Source organism: Benincasa hispida, chromosome 7, assembly GCF_009727055.1.
Source record: "Benincasa hispida cultivar B227 chromosome 7, ASM972705v1, whole genome shotgun sequence".
Taxonomy (NCBI): domain Eukaryota; kingdom Viridiplantae; phylum Streptophyta; class Magnoliopsida; order Cucurbitales; family Cucurbitaceae; genus Benincasa; species Benincasa hispida.
The window spans coordinates 12,699,361-12,721,561 of record NC_052355.1 but is presented as its reverse complement, the minus strand read 5'-3'; the positions used below and the strand labels follow the sequence as shown (position 1 = coordinate 12,721,561).

At 35.2% G+C, this 22,201-nt stretch overlaps 1 non-coding gene across 1 annotated transcript; it reads left to right on the top strand.

Moving 5' to 3' along the window:
• The first annotated feature begins 464 nt into the window (after window positions 1-464).
• TRNAS-GCU lies at window positions 465-546 on the top strand. Its single transcript has one exon. It is a non-coding gene; the product is annotated as a tRNA-Ser (tRNA).
• The last annotated feature ends 21,655 nt before the right edge of the window (window positions 547-22,201 follow it).

The window sequence follows — 22,201 nt, the reverse complement described above, 5'->3', positions numbered from 1 at the left end:
TGGGAGCTAGGAACTCAGCTACACAGAATGGAATTCACTCCTTCCCGAAGTAGGGTAAGTAGATAGATAGCTCCCTTAAGGGGCTGGTTCTAGGACTTGAACGATGTAGTGCACACACCTTCTCATGGCCCAAGAGGTGTTCACACATAGTTGGACTATGTTATATTGTTCATTAGATGGATCAGTGGTACTTAAAGGAGTGGGCAGTTCACTGCTATAAGTGTTAGACTCTGATAGACTACTATCATCTATCACTGATAACTACCGATAGACTTCGACATTTTGCTATATTTGAAAATATTTTCAGTAGTTTTATCATTTAAAACAATATTCCGTTACAAATTGTGCTATAAAAATTAAATTAATTACTTGCTATCAATTAAGATAAAATGTCTTTAAAGTTTATAATAAATCAGTTAAATTTAATTAAATAAAAAACAATAATAGACTTAAGGTGCAAAAATGTTGCTTTGGCCGAGTGGTTAAGGCGTGTGCCTGCTAAGTACATGGGGTTTTCCCGCGAGAGTTCAAATCTCTCAGGCAACGACATTTTTTTATTTAATATTATTGGTGTTCTTTTCGTAGATTAATTATATTTTATGTATTATGTTCATTATTTATTAAAAGATTTCATTACATTTGAGGTAAACACTAGACACAATTATCTAGCTTAAAATGAAAAATCTTCCCTGTCTAAGTTGATAACTCAATTATATTTTTGTTTCAATCCTCTCACGTCTTAAATTAATAAAAATTTCAAGGAGAAGTCTAAAGACAATTCCCCAGGGAGATATGTGGGATGTAACCCAAGGGTCATTTTGTAGAGACATGGGACAAATCTTTGGCATTATTGAAATATTACATTTTAATATCTAATATATGTCATTCAAAATTTCTACCACATATATTTAATTTATTTGAATATCATTCTAATTCTAAAGAAATATATATATATATATATCTCGCATTGATGTATCTAATATACATCAATAAATATTTTAACATTTAATATGTCAAATATAACAAATATAATTTTCTCTTTTACTTATAATATATCTAATGTATTAAATATTAGATTGAACACTTCAATTAAATATTTGAAAATTTTCCTTCACCAATTAATCATTTTATAACCTTCAATTAAGTATAGTAAATACTATTTCAATTGCTAAATTACTTACTATTTTCCACTTATTCTCTATTTCTCTCTCTGTCACAGTGTTTACATTTACTAACAATAATAAAATAGTTTGTACAAAAAACACAGACTATTATCACTTATACTAAAATAATCTACACACCAAATACAGATTATTATAATTCATAGACTATAAAACCCACACACAGTATAAAAACTACTAACTATAATAACCAACTCAACACTCCAAACGCCCCTTACTATTGTTATGAATAAGCAAAGGACCATATGAACCAACGAATTATAAGCTCAAATGATGCATTAATAATAAATTTAACCCAATACTAAATTCCTTTTCATTCATTAAATATAAGTCACTCTACTATAGACCTAGAAGTGGACTCTCGTACACTATAAGGCAAGTTGTGTCCATGAATATATCATTACATGTAAGTTGATCCTTCATAAGATGCCCATTATTATAACTGGGTCAAAAGGTTATAATACCCTGTAATTACATCTTATACTTTAAGTATTATTGATTTTCTAATGAACAATATGTTAATTGTAAATCAAATCCATCTCAAGTCCATGAGAGGGTGGAGCTCCATTGTTCAATCTTCAAATTAGCATTTATACGAAAAATACTCAACTGCTTACCAATTTTGGAATGAATGAATTCCGTTTTAAGAGATTATGTTTCTAGCCCCCTATTTGGTAAAGTCTTCAAATTGGTAGGCTTATTAAATGTTGGGATTGGTATCCTAAATCTCCATGTAATCTCATAGTTTGTAAACTTTTTATAAATATATTGTTGTTAATAAAATAAATGTTATTTTATAAGCATATATTCAATCCAATAAACTAAGATCCTAGGTTATTTTATGTAATTTAAACAAGTATGTAGAGACATAAAAGTGGATCTTGTTTAAATAATAACCTAAACAGTCTGTAATAGATGGATAAAGTTGGGTACCTTATCCTGGTGACACTACGGATACAGCCCGCTTTATAGGTGTTACAAGTATTGTAAAATGCTACAAATGATATGATCCTGATCATTCATGTAGAGATATATGAGTGGGGTATCCTATACAAAAATTTTGTATAACACCGGATCACGAAATGATTAATCTCTTTATATACCGTCGTTGGTAATATGATCTTAATCCTGAGTGAGTTGTGAACTCCTACTCATGAAGGCAGTCCTTTGATTTGTATGAGTGAGTGTGGCCAGATTGCAAACTCAATAAGCCTACCATTTTGGGGATTCGTCCGATTGGAGAGCTGGGAACACAGCTACACTAGTCAAAATTCACTTCTTCCCCGATGCAGGGGCAAGTAGGTAAATTGCTTCTTTAAGGGCTGATTCTGAGGCTTGAATATAGTGGCCATCCTCTACTTGCCCGAGAGGGACTTGGTCATAGTTGGACTATGATTTATTGCTCATTAGAGGGATCAGTGATACTTAAGAAGCTAGATGTAACTATAGGGGAAAACCGTAATTTTGGCCCAGCTGTACTTACGAGCAATTTGTAAAGGATCATTGCACTATTGATTGGTTATATCCAATGGACACAAAAATTTATCTGTAGTGCAAAGAGTGCAGCTGTCAGTCTTTAGTGGAGTGCCCGACAGTTAACGAATGTTGAATAATTTAATTAAAGAATTTAATTAATTACTCATGTACCGTTGGAGCTTCAAGCTACAGGTCCATAAGATCTCCTTGGTAGCTCACTAGGATTAATTAAGAATCAATTTTTGGATTAATTTGAATTGTTCAAGTTAGTAGAGGGATTTAATTATATATGTTATAATTATGTTATTTTAATTATATGTGATATAATTATTATAATGTATTTGATACATTATAGCTTAATGAGAAGAAATAAATATTTGAATAAAATTCAAATATAGATTCTAAGAATTTGATTCATAGTTGTTAAATTTAATATAAATATGATTTATATTAGATACCATATAAGAGAGAAAATAAACCATAGGTTATATTGTATGTGATACAATATTAAAACTATAGGTTATATGTTGTATTTGATATAATATATACTTTAATATATATATATATAATATGATAAATCAGTTATCATATTTATATTTATATTAATTTTTTTTTTAAACAAAGAAGGGAGTTATAACGTTATAACTCCCTTCCCCATCTTTTCTCTCTACCCGCGTAAGTGGGTGGTTTTTATTTTTGGCATTCTAAAAAGAAGTCTTTGGCTTCTTGGTTTGATAGATCAATTTTGATAGTGAAAAAAAGACATAAGAGTTCTGTGTTTTTGTTGATTTGTTGCTGAACAATCTCCAAAACTCTTTCCTCCTCTCTACACAAAATTTCCTCATAATCCAAAATAGCCGAAGCCCACCACTCCTAGGTTCTCTACCTGAGAATACCAAGGAAGCCTTCGTAGTAGTGTTTGTGCTCTTGTTTGAAGTTTTCTTGAAGAAAGTCTTCAAGACGTTCGTTTGTTATTCGAGGGATTCTTGAAGAAAGGTCTTCAAAGGTAAGGTTTCTAAAACCTTTTTGATAGCATGCTGTAATTTATATATATTTGCATATCTTGTTTCTTAATTTGCTATAAAATTTATATTCAATGAAAAATGGATTTGAGTCGATCTTGTTTCCACTTAAGGTTCTCCCCTCATAGAGTTCCTTCACTGAATTGACTACAAAAGCCAATCTCTCCCATGCAATTAAAGGACAAGCCTTTTGATCGATCAAATGTGTAAGAATGACAAGTATATAATTCAGAGTGGTCTAGTGTAAGCAGACTCTGTCAATTAGTAATAAACTTGGTGGTATTCTAAATATCGTTTCCTATGACACTAGATCCAATTCAACTTTTCCATAAACAATATTAACAATGTGAATCAATGGTAACTTAGTGAAAACAAAAGAGATTTTGATATTGTGTAGAATAATAAGGTAAACAAAAGATTATAAAAAGATTTTCATTCAAGCTTCAACGTCCAATAGGCTTTATGCCTTGAGCTATGTGGTCGCATCACGTGAACAGTGACCCAACATGGATACAAAACTTCTCCTATTCAATCTTTCTCAAGCTCCTTTAGAAGGCTAAGTAGCTAATCTTATATTTCTATAGTTAGCTAAATCTTGGATTTTTTCATTCAATTTCTAATCATACGGTGCACCTTATGTCTAGGGTTACATGAAAGTCTATATCTAAGCTCTTGGTCCCATATTACTTTATGACATCTATTTCTATCTTAATCTCCTGCAGTATTAAGACTTTACTAACATGTTAAATGAAATGGCCAATCCAGCTTAATAAGATGACAATATACTCAACAAAGCAGATGTAAATATTAAAGCAACATGATGCACTAGCATTAACTCAAGTCATTAGTCTTAAGGTATCCACGTGACCAAATCCATTAGAGAATTAGCCCATAATTAAAGAAGAATGAAGAAGCTTCAGTAATTCCAAAGCCATGATTTACAATGTCCACTTCCAAAGAATATAAATTAAAGAAAAAGAAAATAAAAAAGAATGGAATGAACAAATGGTAGAAAAATAGTAAACTAATCTCCTTGAGGCAATATCTCACTCTCAAAGATTCTCTAGGATGAATTCAGCCTCTTCAAAGGATGAATCCTTACTTTACACATCTCACAGGTATGGATATTAGGTTTTTAAAGGATGTATATTTTCTATGTTAATTCCCCCAAAATTGTGTTGATTATTTGCTTTAATTGCTAATTTTTTGGATTAGACGATCCCTAAAGCATTTTGGAGTCATTATAAGAAAATTGCACCAAAAAGATAAAAATGACCAAGAAAATCAACAAATTGAAGAGAATCGAGTAAACATGCAGGAGAGTATCAAAGTAAGGCTGTTGGATCATCAACCATCGAGTATTTAGCAGAATACTATCAAATAGCATCAAGTAAAGACTATCGAGTATTCAACTATTTTCCATTGAATCATCGAGTTTCATTTGATTCATTTTTCATCGAGTTAAGGAAATTGAGTAAAAAGCATCCAAAGTGTCCAAGATCGAGTATTGATCATCGAGTGTCGAGGAGCGAGTATTAAACAGAAAACTCGATGCATTTGTTATTCTTTCTGAATTTTGACGCGATCCATCCGTGCACTTGCGAGGAATTCCTGCTGGTATAAATGAGTTCAGTTCTTCAGCGAAGGGAAAAAGATATCATTTTTTTTTAGAAAATCCATTATTTTCTTGAGAGAAAAACTTAGAAGTAGAAAAACCCATTTTTTAAGAGAGATATTTCCATTTCCAAGAGCGATTCTTGTAATTTTCGGTGAGATTGAGTTGATTTGTACTCAAACCTGTATCAATATGCAACTATCAATGGAATACTTAAAGAACTTCAACCCCCATGAGTAGGTAAATCTTTTTCTAGGGGTACTATGTAATTAGGCATTTTCTTGAGACTTTTCTTGAATTTTCTTTCATGTAATTACTTTCTTTTGAATGTTTTTGCTGAGATTTAGAATAAAATTGATTAAGATTGAATTGACAAATAAAGATTAATCAATTTTTGTTTGCAAAAATTATATGGTTCTATAATAAAATTGTAATAGTAGTTACAAGAATTAGTAGTCTTGACAGAAAATGTGAACTTCTTTTCCTCTTTTCTTTTAAGAATCTATTAATTCAGAAGATTCATGTAATCAATCTTGAATTTTCAGTCTTTTGATTTCAAGATTGGAATAGTTAAGAAAACCCATGAGTTCAATGCAATTTAGGGATTAGTTGTGAAATGTCTTTAGGAAGCAATTAAGACTTAGATTAGGGTTAATTGTGAAATTACATAATTAGAGCATTAGGAATTTATTCTTAATGAACTATTGAATAATTTAATTGCATGATTTCTTACTAAGTCAATGATAGAATTGCCTAGTTATATAAAATCCCCAAGATTTCATTTCCATTGAATTTTACTCACAATCTCTTTCTTATTTCTCTCATCAATAAATTTCCTATATCAATTCTTGTCTTTTGCTTAGTTAGTTTCTTTGAGTTCTTAAAACAAACAAACCCCCTATTTAATCTTTTGCATCTTAAGAATTCAAATAGTCAATTTTTAGGCCAATTATTTGCGATTATCTTGGGATCGACCTCTTACTTCCACTATTACTACGTGTTAGTTCTAGTTGTAGTTAGAGTTTAAATAAATTTTATTTGTTTGCGTAGATAGAATTAACGACACCTACTTTACTTTGAATAATGGATAACCTAGTGAACTATATTCTCTAGAGGAATTTTGTTCTTGAAGAATTTCTGGATGGAAACTTGTGAGATCTCCTTTTAGGAATGGAACATGATGGTCCATGATAACTCCCTCAAAGAGGTATCTTTCTCGACCTAAATCATGCTATTTTTTATGTATCTAATGTTTAATTGAGTTCTTAGGCAGGAAATTGAGCAAAGAAGACTCTCAGGGCATTCTAGATGTAAAACAAGCAAAAACATCGTTTAGATCCGGAGCTAAGCGATCGTGTAGACGAAATGCTGAGTGACACGATAATTTTCTATATGTGGAGTTAAGCGATCGTTTAGCTACAGCGGATACTAAACGATGACATGGAGTGCTAGGCGATGGTGTTAAGTGATCGTTTAGTTCTATACAATAGATCTAATCGATGGAGTTAAGCGATCGTGTAGTTCTATAAGATAGAGCTAAGCGATGGAGTTGAGCGATCGTGTAGTTCTATAAGATAGAGCTAAGTGATCTTTTAGCTTCGGCAGACACTAAGCGATCGTGTAGTTCTATGCGATGAAGCTAAACAATTGTTTAGTTGAGGCCAACACTAAGTGATCGTGTAGTCTTTCACAACACAAGGCGATGGAGCTAGACGATTGCCTTCAGCACTACACGATCGGCCTTTGCAAGACTTTGAGGTTGTACTGAGAGCAGCCAGTTTGATCGATTTTCTCAATGTCCAATCCGGTTCAGCCTAAAAGTGTTTATGGATGATTCGGTTCAGACTTTGATGGTCCGGTTCAGACTCATCCAATCTGGTTCAAGGTGCTTGAGTTCGGTTTGGAGCGGTTCGAGCAGTTCAAAGACGATTTTAAAGCTGTTTGTAATAGTTAGGTTTCTGTTTGCTTATTTTTGCCAAAACTAAAACCATATCAGTCTGTGTTTAATTATTTAGGTATTTGATATGTGTTATAATTAAATAAATCTTGTATATGCATACAGTATGCCATTTAGATTTAAAATCCCACCATAGGAAGCATGTTACATGCATTGGAAGTATGTTATAATCGTTATAATATATAGTATGCATGTTAGGGTTTCTTGTATTTAATACAAGTGTTATATTAAATATTGAATGTCTTATGTATGTTATGGATGTTTAGCATGTCTAAAGTTTTATAAGTTGTTATAAAATTGGGTTTGACATTTAAAATCCATAAACATCAGTTGCATGCTCACGTAGGTTGACCACCTCTTTTAATGGTTAAAACTTATAAAACCTAGGTTACAAACTCAACCAATATATAATCTTGTCTAAGGTTGGGGGTACTTAAGTTGATGGTTTATGGAACACCTCCTACCTGGGAATTATGGCTGAATTAGTAACCAGTTTTATAAGCATACGTGAGTGATGTGAGGTAATAAAATTGTTTATCACCCAGACATCATTGGTTAAAATCCAATTATAAGAGTTATACTTGGATAAACCACATAGATTTAGGGTTGTTTTATTAGCTGAAAAGAACCTAAGTATAAATCTACCCAAATAGAACACTTAAGTGGAAGTTTAATAACTTCTAAATGATAGAGTTATTAGAAAATTTCAGTGGGAGATTAATAACATATACGATACGTTATTTCTAGCTCTCAAGTCTCTAAGAGTTCACAATCCAGATTTAATAGATACTTCGTGTCACCCTAGAAGTGACCTCCCTACGGAAAGTATTTTTTAACTTAAATCTAGATTTCGGTGAATAAGAGGAAGTTGTTCAGCCATAAGTCTATTATACGATAAATCGATTTCAACTGTCACATCTCCACATAGTTTACACCATGAGATTCATATGACGCTTCGTGTCACCTTGGAAGTCTCCTCCCTACGAAGAGTGTTTTATATGAGTCAATATCAAGATAAACGAAGAAAGTAGTTCATAGTAAGTGGGTGAAGGATATGTGTCAATATATCCTATGGTCTTTTTCATTAGTCTGAACCGTGAGATTCCTATGTTGCGCCTACTGGTTAGCTTTAAACGGCCCTTTGCTAGTCGTTTAGCGATGGCTCTCCCTACGGAGGGTTGTAACATAGGATTCGGAACAACCAAGACTTCAGTAAAATGAATAGGGTTTTATAGTTCTGTCTTGGATATTGTCTTCTATTTCGGAGGCAAGTTCATACCGTTCTATAAGATCTGAAAATGACAGGTCACACTTACAAGAATTACTAAGTTATTAGTAAAGATCTGACCGAAAACGATAACCAAATGACTATAGAAATAAGAGTTATTCCAGAGACAATAGGAATAAGAGTTATTCCAAGGATAGTGTTTGGTCAAAACTGTTTGCTTTAGTGAAGAAGTATCTGACTGCCCCACGGTAGCACATATTCTGACTCACTAAAATATGTTGCAAATAAATAATGGTTATAAGTATATTATTATTTCTTGCTAAATTTTGATCTTGGATTTAGTTACAATTTACTAATTCGAATTTGTTTGAATTTTATCAGCATGTAAAATTCTTCTAGAAATCTCGCTTCCGATTTAAATAACAGTAAAATCAAATCAACAAACAAATTACTAGCAGTTGATTACACCAAAAGAATTTTAACAGAGGATTCTCCCAACTCATCTGAAATTATAAATTATGTAGATGAGAATACATAATTCAAACAACAAGATAAATATGATTTACATGTTATCGAAGCATGTTTAGTGGAAAACGATAAAATTTGGATAATTGATTCAAGTGCCGTTAATCATGTATGTACTATCCCACAGGAAACAAGTATATGGAGACAGTTGACAAAAAGTGAAGCAATCTTTAAGGTAGGAACTGGGGAGATTGTTTCAACCAAAGTAGTGAGAGATATGAGGTTATTTATAGGAGATAAGTACATTTATTTGAAAAATATTATATTCCTTCTATGAAAATAAATCTAATATTTGTCTCTTGTTTGCTAGAACAAAATCATAAAGTTTATTTCGAAAATGATGAAGTATTCATCAAAATGGGAAATAAACAGATTTGCTCTACAATGCTAGAAAATAACTTGTACATGTTAAAACCAACTGAGGTCAAAGTTATTTTGAACATAGAGATGTTTAAAACTGCTGGGATTCATAAGAAGAGGAAGATTTCTCCAAATGTCTATCTTTGGCACTTGAGACTAGGTCATATAAATCTCAACAAGATTGAGAGATTGGTTAAGAACGGTCATCTAAATAAGTTGGAAGACAGTTTAATACCACCATGTGAGTTCTGTCTCGAGGGTAAAATGAAAAAAAGATCTTTTTTTGGAAAAGGTCTTAGAGCCAAAAAAAACCCTAGAGCTGATTCACTCAGACCTTTGTGGGCCTCTAAATGTTAGAACGAGAGAAGGGTATGAATATTTCATCAGTTTTATAGATAATAATTCCAGTTATGGGCATGTTTACCTAATGCGACAAAAGTCTGAAACTTTTGAAAAGTTCAAAGAGTATAAGGTTGAGGTTAAAAACCAATTAAGTAAAAAGATTAAAACACTTCAATCGAATCGAGGTGGTGAGTATATGGACATAGAATTCCAGAACTATTTGATAGAATATGGTATTCAATCTCAATTCACAGCCCCTGGCACACCTCAGCAGAACGGTGTGGCAAAAAAAAGAAACAGAACCTTGTTGGATATGGTTCGTTCCAGGATAAGTTATGTTCAGTTACCAAATTCTTTTTGGAGACACGCAGTTGGGACTGCGGTGTATATTTTTAACATAGTTCCCTCGAAAAGTGTTTCTGAAACACCTTACAAGCTCTGGATGAGACATAAAGGAAATTTACGTCACTTCCGGATTTGGGATTGTCCAGCACATGTGTTGGTGCAAAATCCTAAAAAATTAGAACACTGTTCAAAAGTGTGCCTATTTGTAGGCTACCCAAAAGAAACAAAAGGTGGTTTCTTTTATGTTCCTTGTGAAGTTACAATATTTGCATCGAAAAATGCAACCTTTCTAGAGGAAGATTATATAAAGAACCATCAACCTCGCAGTAAGCTAGTAATAGAAGAAATGTCCAGAGAAACGACAAATGTATCAACAAGAGTTGTTGATAGAGCAGGTCCATCAACAAGAGTTGTTAATGAAACTGATACTCTACATTGATGGTGGGAAATTAGAAGTAAATTTTACTCGAAACCAAAATCCCGTGGACGCGATATACGATGCATGTTCCTAAGATATGCATTGATAGTCATGCGTCGATGGTCACACGTTGGACTGATAATGCGTTAATGAATGTATGCGATGACCATACGTCCTGCCACAAGTTTTCTTGTATTCATGCCAAGTATAACATGGACGCAAATTTCTCGATTAATCCGAGGTAAACACAGGGACTTGTAGCTGTATATATGCGGTGATGTGCATACGGCGGTATAAATAAAAGAATGAAGGAGATGTTGGTAAGTTAATCCTACTCCTACTTCTATCTAACAGACAACGCAATTAGAATATGCATGAAAGGTAGAGATACAACAAACCTTGACATGAAATAAATATGTGGGAAAATAGATAAAATGCAGAGATGTTTTAATTGCAACCCTTAAGAGTGACCGCTAGGGCAACCCTAGTCAACGCAAGCCAATGCGATCATGCTACACTCATGCACAGAAAACCATTTTCCAATGCAAATGCGGCGCTCCTAAGTCGAGGATGCACGTGTTGAATGCAAAAGTGTCCATAGAGCTTATTTCTAAGTCTCTATTATTTTCCTATGTGATGATGCAAAATGCACACAACGCTGTGGTGACTGCACTCAATCGTATCCTATCTCTAGGATGTATGCGATGGGTTAATAGCAAACAATGCTTATTCCTAAGCTCCTATCTCTTGTATTATGTGTTCCAATCTGACTCTCCCGAGCCGAGATTCTGACTTGACCTTCCCAAACCTAGATCTTACTCTTAGTCTACCCTCCCGAGTATCCCTAATGGACGAATGAAGCATACATACTACAAGACAATCGCATGAACTTGGTTGACACAAGATTATTACTATCCTTAGTGAACAATGCATACATTGCTTAATGCGTCCAACCACTTATCCTCCCGAGCAGTTGATTATTGCTGACTTTACTCATAGACAAGTAATGCGTTAGCCTATAGACAATCATTGTAGCAACTTCACACTAAGCAAATAAGATTACTCACACACTCACGCAACGCACACCTTTCGGTGGGTTACTACATGCTTAATATTTCTAATCCACATGACTAAGTATGCAATACCTAAGCACTCCCATTAAGTGTTGCAATGAAAGTAAAGATGCTAAGCAAGAAGATGGAGATAGAGTTGAAGGAAATAGAGAAGTGCATTGAAAACAAGTTGTATTAATTCTTTAATCACAAAATGTCATACAATACAATATAGGAAAAGAGAGGAAAAAGAAATGACCGATTGGAAGCAAAGCTTTGCTTCCAGTGGATGTGTGTCAAGGCTACCGGTGGTGCCATGGATGGGCGAAGGAACTGACTCTCTCGAGATCTAGCTCCGGTCGAAGGCTTCAGTCGTCACTCGGAATGGAGGTGAAGAACTCTCAAGCGTCTTCTCACGCATTTTTTTTGGATCGCGGGGAATGTCCCCGGTTCACAAGGATTCTCCCCTGGATAACTTGAATTTTAGCTCGTCAGCTACTATTTATAGAGCTTAGGTCACCGACAGCATTAATTGGACTGCTCTGAGTCTGACGTTCGGCTCGTTAATCCTTTTCTAAACCTCTGCCACCAACGGCATGGTAGGTGAAATGTCAACATCATCTTTTTTATTTTCTCGAGGTAGATGCGTTGATGCGTTCATTCTACATACCATGCGTTGATCCCATTAGTTTGCGTTGTCACATAGCCGCAATCATTCAATGGCCGCATTCGCTTAATACCACAACTCTACATGATGACCGCAATCGCCTGACGAGCGTAACTCTCATGCGATGGACGCATACGGTTGATTACTACAACCTCCATGCGTTGATCGATGTGTTTACCATTGCGATGGAGTGTTTCTCCGCATGCGGTTGTCTATGCGGTGGTCCGGTTTCTGCGTTTGCATTAATTTCCTGCATTAGCTACAAAAATAGAACATTGAACGCATAATAACGCAAAATAATGGGTTAGTTGAGATTCAACATGCTAATTGACGCAAGCTCACTTTCTCGTGAATTCCTATCATGATTACCGCATATTCTGCTTAACAACCTTCATAATTCTAAGTAAAAGGCCTAAGATGACATACATTTCTACATGTCATCACACATCCTTCTCAAGAGTTGAGAATGCCTCGTCGTAGTGGGAGGGTTGTGCAAAAGCCTGACCGATACATGGGTTTAACTAAAACTAAACTCATCATACCAAATGATGGTTTAGAGGATCCATTGTCTTTTAATCAAGCAATAAACGATGTGGACAAAGACCAATGGATTAAAGTCATGGACCTTGAAATGGAATCTATGTATTTCAATTTTGTCTGGGATCTTGTAGATCAACCAGAAGGGGTAAAACCGAATGGCTGCAAGTGGATCTACAAGTGAAAATGAGACCAAGCTGGTAAGGTACAGACCTACAAAGCTAGACTCGGGGTAAACCGGTTTACCCAAAAAAAGGGGGTAGATTTGGAAGAAACCTTCTCTCTAGTTGCCATCATAAAGTTATTAGAATACTCTTGTCCATAGCCATGTTTTATCATTATGAAATATTGAAAATGGATGTCAAGAAAGGTTTTCTGAATGACTATCATGAAGCGAGTATCTATATGTCTCAACCAGAAAGGCTTATACAGTAAGGTCAAGAGCAAAAAGTTTGCAAGCTTAATGATCCATTTATGGATTAAAACAAGCTTCTAGATCCTGGAATATGAGATTTGACCCTGGGATAAAATATTATGGCTTTGAACAAAATATTGACGAATCCTGTGTATATAAGAAAATCGTCAACAAAACTATCGCTTTTCTGGTGTTGTATGTTGATGATATTCTACTCATTGGGAATAAGGTAGAATATCTAGCTGACGTTAAGAAATGGTTGGCTTCACAATTCCAAAAGGGAGAAGCACAGTATGTTCTTGGAATCCAAATAGTCCAGAATCGCAAGAACAGAACACTAGCGTTATCTCAAGCATCTTATATAAACAAGATGTTGTCTAGGTATAAAATGAAAAATTCCAAGAAAGGATTTTTACCTTTCAGGCATAGAATTCACCTGTCTAAGGAACAAAGTCCTAAGACACCTCAAGAGGTTGAGGAGATGAAATGAATTCTATATGCATCTTCAGTAGGGAGTTTGATGTATGCAATGTGGTGTACTCAACCCGATATATGCTATGCCATAGGAATTGTCAGCAGATTTTAGTCCAATCCTAGTCATGACTATTAGACTGTTGTTAAAAACATTCTCAAGTATCTTCGAAGAACAAAAGATTATATGCTCGTGTATGAGGCTAAGGATCTGATCCTTATTGAATACATTGATTCTGACTTTCAGACTGATATTGATTCGAGGAAATCAACTCCGGGGTCAGTATTCACTCTTAACAGAGGAGCAGTTGTGTGGAGGAGCAACAAGTAGAGTTGTATTGCAGACTATATAATGGAAGCTGAGTATGTAGCTGCAAGTGAAACAACAAAAGAAGCAGTATGACTCAGAAGTTCCTGACAGATCTGGAAGTAGTTCCTAATATGCACCTGCCTATCACTCTCTATTGTGACAACAGTGGAGAAGTTGCAAATTCAAAGGAACCATGAAGTCATAAAAGAGTAAAGTATATTGATCGGAAGTACCATCTCATAAAGGAGATTGTACACAAAAGAGACGTAATCATCACCCAGATTTCTTTCCAAGACAACTTAGCTGATACATTTACGAAGGCCCTCTGGGCTAAAGTGTCCGAGGGTCACCTAGTAGGACTAAGTCTACGAGTTTTTTATCACTAGGGCAAGTGGGAGAATTTATGGGTATTGTAATGTCCTAGTTTATTGTATTTGTACATTTTATTCTCTCAATGTAAACTCAACATAGTATATATTTGTATATATTGATCCACTAGGTTTTTAGTCCAAGTGGGAGTATTGTTGTGTTTTATGTCCAAAAACTCACAGTTTGTAAAATGATAAACATATTCTATAATCAATATACTTATTATTGATTTCATAAATTGTATGAAAGTCTAAATCCAATAAACTAAGACCCATGACTATTGTATGAGTACTTGATATTTATGTGGAGACATAAGAGTGGATCAGGTTCGAGTAAATAGTCAAAATGATCTATGGTACATGAATAAAGTTGGGTATCTTATTCTGGTAAGATCATTGGATGCGGCCTACTCTGTAGTTATTACAAAGAGTTGTAAAGTGCTACATATGATGTATCCTAATTCGCACATATTAGGACATGAGGAGTGGTGGCTTTCTATGCAATGAGTTTGCATAAGATCAGGACAAAAAAATAAGTCATTCTTACTTTATAACGTTCTTTACTATATAAGACTGACTATTTCACCTAGATGACCTAGGTAACTCAATCTTAATCCTGAGTCAACTATGAACTCTTGTTTATTCAAGATTGCCCTTAGATTTGCATAGGTGAGGGTTGTCTCAATAGTGCCGGCTCATTAAGACTCCCATTTCAGGGGTAAGACTAGATAGATAGCTGGGGACATAGGGTGCAAGACGGAGTTCACGCCTACCCGATTTAGGGATAAGAGACAGGTTGTTCTCTCAAGTACTGAATCCAAGTCTTGAACAAGTGACCCCACCCTTTCACTGGGTTGAGAGAGTTTGGTTTAGTGATTGGATCAAAAACCAGTTGTTCATTAGAGGATCAATAAGGACTTGAGGAATAAGACGTAATCTCGGGGGTAAAACAGATATTTGACCCAGTCGTTATTACGAACAACTTGTGAAATGTTGACTTGCTGATTATGATTAAATCCTGTGGACATAATATATCTACAGTGAGGGGAGTGCAACTATGGGCTTTAGTGGAGTGACCCATTAGTTAACGAATGGGAATTAATCTGGTCAAATGAGTTTAGCCAATTAAACTCGGATCGTCGGAGCCCATGATCTGTAGGTCCACGATGTCCCCCTGTTAGCTCATAACGGACTAGCTCTAGAATAGTGTGATAAATTAATTTGAAACGTTTAAATTAGAATTAAAGAAATTAGTAATTATATGAGATATAATTACATGTTTAATTTGATAATTAAACGGAATAGGAGAATTTATATATTTAAATATGATTTAAATATATAAAGATGAATATGTGTTAAAATTAATTTAATATTTGATATTAAATTAATTAAATTTTATTTAATAATTAATTTATGAAACTAATTAATTAATTTTTTCATTTTTAAAATCAAAATAGATTTTATAAAATCATTTTTGATTTTATGAAAAAATTGAAAAAGAGAAAAGCAAATCACACAAAATGGAAAAAGAAGATTTTCCATTATCCATCACCTAAGTAGCTCACACAAACAACATTCTTTTTGCCTTGTCTTCTCCAAGCATGAGCCGCAACTCATGCAACTCTCTCCCGTGCATGTTGATCTGCAATATAATGAAGAGATTGGAGTGAAAATTTGGCATATAATCTATAGTGAATTTTAGAGAAAATTCGGGTTGAAGAAAGGAATCTTCAACAAGATTACTGCAATGAGTATTTCTCCTCCATCCCTTGATTCAAGCTTGTTTTGAGTCACACAAATCAATGTAGAGCACCAAGAGAATAGTGGGAAAGATCTTGAGTTGGTCTGCAACAAGATTTGGAGAAGATAGCAGCTGAAGAAAAAGCTTTGAAGAAGTTCTACAAGAGGTATGTCTTGAAACTCACTTGTTTTCTGCAAGAGCATTTTTTATATTTTGCTAAAATTAGTGAATTTAAATGCTTAGATGATTCTTGTGCTTCCGCTTTTGCTGATACAATCCTACACTATCTGCCTCATACATAAAAGCATGTACACATCCTTTAAAAATATATATCTCATGTAGAAAACCACATACAAGTTCTTCCAAATTACTGGCTCATGTGAGACTTGTCACAATTCGAACAAGTAGGATTCACATTATAACTGGGTACGATCTCTCTTGTCTCCTAAATGCGTGAACCACTCATGATATCGAAACTAAAGAACTCAAGGTGAATCTGATAATCAACAGGGTGGGGTGGACATTGAGGAACATTTAATGACCATAGTTGCTTAGAGAATAGTAGTAGGGAGGTGAATGTTGTGTGATGATCCCAAAAAGAATTATGGAATTGAGCGCCTAAACCTTTGGGTGCTAGTATGTTATTTGGGACGACAAACCCGATTGATATTTAGGGATGGTTAAATATAGTGGAGAAATGCTTAGGGTCATGAGATGCTCTTATAATAGAAGGGTGAGATGCACTACTTTTCTACTTTCTAAAGAAGGAAATGATTAGTAGAGGATGATTGAGAATAAACCGCAAGGCTGAAGAACTTGAATGGGAGATTTAAAAAGGTCTTCTATGGAAAGTACCATCCATGGTCCTTTAAAGATGCAAAGTGACATGAGTTTTTGAAGCTTCTTTAAGGTTCGACGTCTATAGCAAAATACGAAAAGAAATATATAGAACTGTCGAAGTATGCCACTAGTATAATTGAGGATGAAGTGGACAGATCTAAAAGGTATGAATATGGGTACTTCTGTTATAATTAGTGCTGAGCGGGCATAGTTTACAAATAAGTAGAAACAACTATGAGAGTGGAGAAAAGTTTAGCGTAGAAGTAAAAAAAAGAAGCATCGAAAAATCCATGTGCTTCTACAGTTAATACTTGAGCATGTCGAATGATCGAAGGTAGAAAGGCAACGTGAGAGTTTGTACTTGGTGTAGCAAGTAAATGAAATTTTAAACCCACATATAGTGGTTCATCAGAATTGAGATTTTGAATGTGTAAAGGCCCATTGATGTCAATTGGTTCAAATCGAACTACATGTTCCTCAAGTGGTTCATGTACCTGGAAGATAAGAGAGACTATACCTGTAAACCTCGGACCCTATTTTTCATACTTAAATATGTTAATTAATATGTTAAGTAGGTTTAAATATGAGTTAATGTTATATTGTAGGGAAAGATTGAAGAATGAGAAGAGTGAAGGAAGAAATTTTAAGTGTTAGTGTGAATGGCCTCGAGTAGCTTTGTGTTTGGCTTAGCAAGTGGAAATTTTGGTTACATATTGATCGCATGAGGACATCACACGTTGGAGCCTTGATGCGCTGAAGCTTGGGGTAAGATATGCGACAACCAAGTCCTTTTGAGGTTATTGGGTGCATGGTAGACATGAGGGAAGGCACCGATTGTAGGCGAGGCGTTGGCCGTAAGGAATATAGGCATTGAGCGCACGACATAAGCAAGGCTGCCTAGGCATTAAGGCTGGGTGTATGCTCTGGCTAGTGTACGGGCTATGAGGACTACACGTTGGCCATGAGCCTATGTGAGAAAAAGTTGTGAGATGCGTCAGAACATGTGTCGAATGGTAGGTGGTGTGTGACATGAAGGCCTTAGGTGTTGGGAGGCTATATGTGTGCTTAGGTATGCGTTGTTAAGCATTGGCGCAAGGCACGTAAGGCATGTGCTGCTCGGTGAGGTATGCATTGAGGTTAGTGAGTGTTCAGTGGGTAGTGTGATGAGGTTGAGCCATATGTTGGTTAAGGTTATGCAATGCTCAATGCAAGGCCACGACAAAAGAAGATTAGGCATTGGACAAGAGGGCATGCGGCCAAAAGGGTAGCATGCGATGGTGAAGATTGTAGGCCTTGCGTTGATGGGTGCCAATGACAAGAGCCTTGCGTTGATGACCAAGGGAAGGCAATCATCTTAATCACAGGTTAAGGTGGCCAACTGTCGTGTTCAGATGAGTTAATCTGACTTAAGGGATGAGCTGGCAGCTTAATAGTTAAAGTAAAGCATGCAAACTCGAGTATAAAAAGAGAGACTGACTTCAGAAGCATGATTTGAGAATTTTACTTGTGTTATTGTAATGATTCTCAATCCATCCGAGAGCTTGGTGAGTCTAGTTGATGAGGTAGGGATATTGAAAGGAAACTCCAAAGGAATCGAGTTGGAAATTGAAATATTTTCAAGAAGGTCGAGCACTCGGGTGATTTACGGCCAATGGAGAATATTTGAAGTTTCTAGCCAAACCACGAGGAAATTTGAGCTCAAATTTTCAGGTAAGATAATTTTGAACAAGTTTTTAGAAGAAAATGTTTTGAGGAAAGGCTTGTATAATAAGTTATTCGAATTATAATCTGAATTTGGGAATTTTTGAACAAGCAGGCAGCTGCTTGAGATAAACAAGCAGATAGCTCAAGGTTGACACACAGGTAGGGACAAGGCTAAGCACCACTATGTGTTGAGCTATGCGTTGTACTGAAAGGGCGTAAGCTAAAGACTTTGATGCATAAAGAGCAATGTGGGAGTTCATGTGCGGCTAAAAAGGGCGTCTAGGACATGCAATTGGCACATGGGTGTGTGCAATGGTGAGGTGTTTTGGCCGCATAGCAAAGACTTAAATTTCAAGAAAATTACCAAGTGTTGAACGCATAGCAAGGTATGTGTTGGTTTAAAAATATTTTATGGTCGGCTGAATGTAAGCTCAATTAACCTCACAAGAAAACCATTGCTAGTAGCTAAAGCATGTTGTTATGTCTATAGGTTTGACACCAATAGGATAAGCTTATCAACCCTAGGGGAATTGCCCAAAGCCATGAGTGACTATGAATATCTTCTAATGTTTTAGTAAATACATGTTTTAGTCGAAAGTTATTCTCATGCTAGCTGATTTTAAGGTAAGTTTTCTACGAAAATCAAGTTTAGAAGAATGACTAACGAATGCTAGTTCTTTTAAAAGTAAGTTACTAACGCATGAATAAAACATTAAGGTACTTAGTTACATAAAGCATGCGTCAGAAATTATGTTTGAATGATTATGATTATTTCAGCCATGATCATGATATTATGTTTTCAAACATACATGTTTCAATTAATTGTTTAATGTTAATTAAGTTAAGCTCGATACTAAAGGACTATAGAAGTATCCAAGCGGTAGTACTTAAGGTATGATGGTACTCAGCTATTACCACGAGCTCGTAGGTAGATTCGACGTTGGTTGTGTTGAGACCATTCCACACCAACTAAGGTTTGACGTTGACGGATTGAGCAAAAGGGTTCTCTCTCAACTAAGGATTAACTTAGCTATGTTTCCAGATATGATATGAATAGAAGTTTTATGTATGTGTTTGTTTGGCAAGTTTCAGAATTCAGTATTCAATGTTCTAGTTTTCAGTTTGAAGCATGAGAATAATGTTTTTATGAAGTCACTCACTAGGCTAGTAGCTCACCCTATTTTAAATGTTTTTCCATTCTCAGGTAGCGGTCAACTCTCTAGAAGATAACTCTGTTGCTACTCTGCCTCTCAAAGACTCCAACTTGGAAAGACTAGGTATTTGTTTTGTAAATATTCGTACACATGTTTTGTTCATACAAGGACTAGTATAACAAGTTGGGGCCCACAAGATATTGTATGTACATAGGTCATATTATGAATGGTTTATATGAAACCCTGTTGATGTAAATTAGGTGAATGTAATATGCGATAAAAAATAGAGAGAAAAGGTATGTGGAAATACTTTCTTATTACTTTCACTTATTGTATTTACATACTTCAAGTTCCTTTTATAGAAGAACTTGTTAGTTTGCTTGACTAACTAACAGCTAAAAAATACAAACAAACTCAAACAGAATCATAACTATTGTAACAAATAAATTGTTATAACAAAATGTAACAAATAAATTGTTGTAACTAATAAACAGAATGTAACTGTTTTACTGTTGATATTCCCCCTCAAGTTGGACGATGAATGTCAATGATGCCTAACTTGGATACTAGTTTAGACAAAACAGATGTAGATAATGCTTTAGTGAACATGTCTGCGAGTTATTGACTAGATTGGATAGGGAGAACCTTAAGGAACCCATCAGCTATCTTGTCCCGAACAAAATGACAATCAATTTCTATGTATTTTGTCCTCTCATGAAACATTGGATTAGAGGCAATGGCAATAGTAGCTTGATTGTCACAGGATACAGTAGTGGGCATTAGGATCTTAACCTGAAGATCTTTGAAGAGTTGAGAGATCCACATTAATTCACTAGTAACTGAGGCTAGTGCCCTATACTCCGCTTCTGTAGAAGATCTAGAAACGGTGGCTTGTTTCTTTAATTTCCATGATATGATAAATGCCCCTAGGAATATGCAGAAACCAGTAATGGATCTTCTAGTATCAGGACATGATCCCCAATCAGCATCCACAAAGGCTTTTAAATGAAATGAAGTGATAGGGCTAATTAAAATGCCTTGTCCAGGAGACCATTTTAGGTACCTGAGTAAGTGATGAGCGACATTTAAGTGAGCTTTAGTGGGACTGTGGATGAATTAGCTTAGCCGATGAACAACAAAGCATATGTCTGGCCGAGATATTTGAAGATATATAAGCCTGCCAATTAGTCTCCTATAACATGTGATGTCATCTGCCTTTAGAAGCTCCCTTTCATTCTTTGATAATTTCAAATTGGGATCCATAGAAGTTGTAGCTGGTTTAGATTCAAGAAATCCAGTATCCTCAAGTATTTGGAGGCAATATTTTCTTTGGGAAATCATGATCCCTTGTTGAGATTTGGATAATTCTAATCCCAGAAAATATTTCGCATGGCCTAAATCCTTGAGTTTGAAATGTCCTTTGAGGACTTCTTTGACTGAGCTGATTATTTGAGGGGATGGTTCAATTAGTAATATGTCATCTACATACACCAACAATGCCACAAAATCATGTCCATGTCCTCGGGTAAAAAGAGAATAATCAGACATGGATTGATGAAATCCATGTGAAGATAGAGCAGCTGTAAACTTGAGAAATCATTATCTCGAGGCTTGTTTCAGTCCATATATAGATTTGTTAAGTTTGCAGGCTAGTTTCTCACCTTTCCGTGGTACTTGTGAGGTTTGATAACCCAATGGCAAAGACATATGCACTTCTTCAAACAAATCACCATTTAGGAAGGCATTATTGATTTCCATTTGAGTGAGTAACCAATTGTAGGATGCAGAAGGGCGAAGAAGAGTTTAACAGTGACAATTTTGGCGACAGGTGATAAGGTGTCTGAGAAATCTATTCTTTCTTGTTGATTGTAGCCTTTTGCTACAAGTCTCGCCTTATATCTGTCAACTGTTCCACCTTGTTTGTACTTGACTTTGTAAACCCATTTACTGCCTACGATATGATGATTCTTTGGAAGAGAGACAATAGTCCAAGTATTAGTTCGTTCCATGGCTTCTATTTCCTCTGCCATAGCCTTCTTCCAAATCTGGTGGTTCGCGGCTTGGTGATAATAGGTGGGTTCATATATGGAAGTGACATTTAGGATGTCTGTCTTATTGTTTTGGTTGTAAGTATTATATGAGAGGTATTTGTGAAGAGGAAAGGGTGATTTTTTGTGGGATGTGAGGTTACAGTGAAAGTCTTTTAGGTAGGAGGGTGGGTAATGTGCTCTCGATGACCTTCTTGGGGCTGTGGGAATGGTTGTTTGGGTGGTATGATTGGTTTCTTCTGAGCTTTCAATATGAGGTTGTGAAACATCAATACCGTGGTTATCCTCACATAAGAGTTCTAAGGTATTAACAACAAGATTTTTAGTAATACCTTTGTTTTCAAAGTGATCAAATAGTGGGCTTGGTATAACGAACTGATCAATAAAATCATGTGAAATGAGCTTGTTGTTTTCTTTGATAGACT